Source organism: Sinocyclocheilus grahami, unplaced genomic scaffold, assembly GCF_001515645.1.
Source record: "Sinocyclocheilus grahami isolate Dianchi unplaced genomic scaffold, SAMN03320097.WGS_v1.1 scaffold1140.1, whole genome shotgun sequence".
In the NCBI taxonomy this organism is placed as follows: Eukaryota; Metazoa; Chordata; class Actinopteri; order Cypriniformes; family Cyprinidae; genus Sinocyclocheilus; species Sinocyclocheilus grahami.
Window position 1 is genome coordinate 38,933 of NW_015506319.1, and position 1,236 is coordinate 40,168.

The 1,236-nt window shown below is 35.1% G+C and overlaps 1 long non-coding RNA gene across 1 annotated transcript in view; it reads left to right on the plus strand.

The window, feature by feature from the left end:
- The window catches only part of LOC107567282 (uncharacterized), a 13,392-nt gene extending 12,202 nt beyond the window's left edge, over positions 1 to 1,190 (plus strand). Inside the window, exons 2-3 of the long non-coding RNA XR_001606621.1 lie at positions 308 to 327; positions 716 to 1,190. This is a non-coding gene — a long non-coding RNA (uncharacterized lncRNA). The remainder of the gene's footprint in view (positions 1 to 307; positions 328 to 715) is intronic.
- The last annotated feature ends 46 nt before the right edge of the window (positions 1,191 to 1,236 follow it).

Consider the following 1,236-nt stretch of genomic DNA (forward strand, 5'->3'; position numbering starts at 1 on the left):
AGCACAGTGCAGTGTTAATGTTCAAACTGTATTTAAAGTGGCGGACAACAATAAATTCTTATTAGGAATAAAACTGCCTTGTTTTTGAACTGTGCAGCACTGTAGCTGAATAGTTAGGCCTACTACGCTACTGAAATTTAATGTTGGTCATTATGGTGTTATTGGGAGAGCCAAGTATTTTCTGAAGTGGTACTTGGTATAAAAAGTTGGAGAACCACTGGTTTAAAGGAATGGTGTATATAAAAAAAATTAAATAAATCCTGCTTTAAGAACTTCTCCGTAAACCATTTCTTCTTTCCCCTTGTAGAGTCATCCAGCTTATTATTGGTAAGGAATTGTTCATCTGCTACATTGCACTGTCACTTCTGGTAGAGATTCATTGACCTTTTGTGATGGGTTTTGATTTTACTTGGTTTAATAAAAATGTACTTAATTTAATTTGACTTGTTTTACTAAATGCACTGTATAGTTAGGATTCTGATTAAAACAGTAACTGGGGGCTCTGAACAAACTGCTTGTGAATAATGTTAATATTGTAAACTTTCATCTGAATACATTAAGTGTTTAATGAATAGTGTTGTGCACTTTTTCCAACCCCACTGTTATTGAACTGTAAAGTGAAAATATTGTATGTGATTTGTTTTGCATTCTGTTTCACAAGATCAAAGTTAATTTAATAATTTTATATTTATTTTTGGTGTTTTTATTTGTACAGAAAGCACACAAGTGGGAGAGAGTGAGGGGACGGCATCAGAAAGGACCTAGAGCTGGGACTCTTTCAAGGGTCACCCGAAGCACAACCTCGCTATATGCACAAGGCTGTTGGTTCTAACATTTTAACAGAATTTGAAGAAACATTTCTACTTAAAATATTAAATGCATTTCATTCAAGGCAGGGTTTTTCCTGTGTAAAGGATTAAGGTGACTGTCTCTGTCAAATGTAGTGCCACCTCTGGCTGTCGACAAAAATCAAGACGGGTGGTTACATGCTCCTATACCCCTTTACCACCGACACGGTTTCTGTTGCAGGTTCCATTCTCAAACTGTTCAACACTTTCACTGCACAAATGTGCAAATATCTTGTAATGAGACGCATTAGTAAAACATGTTTTCATAGAAACTATAGGTTTTCACCAAAATAAAAGATCAACTGTTTTCAGTCCAAAAAGTACTAGGGGTTTCTCTTGAAAGAGCAGGGCAAAATATGCACGTTATTTTACAAACTTTTTTTTTTTT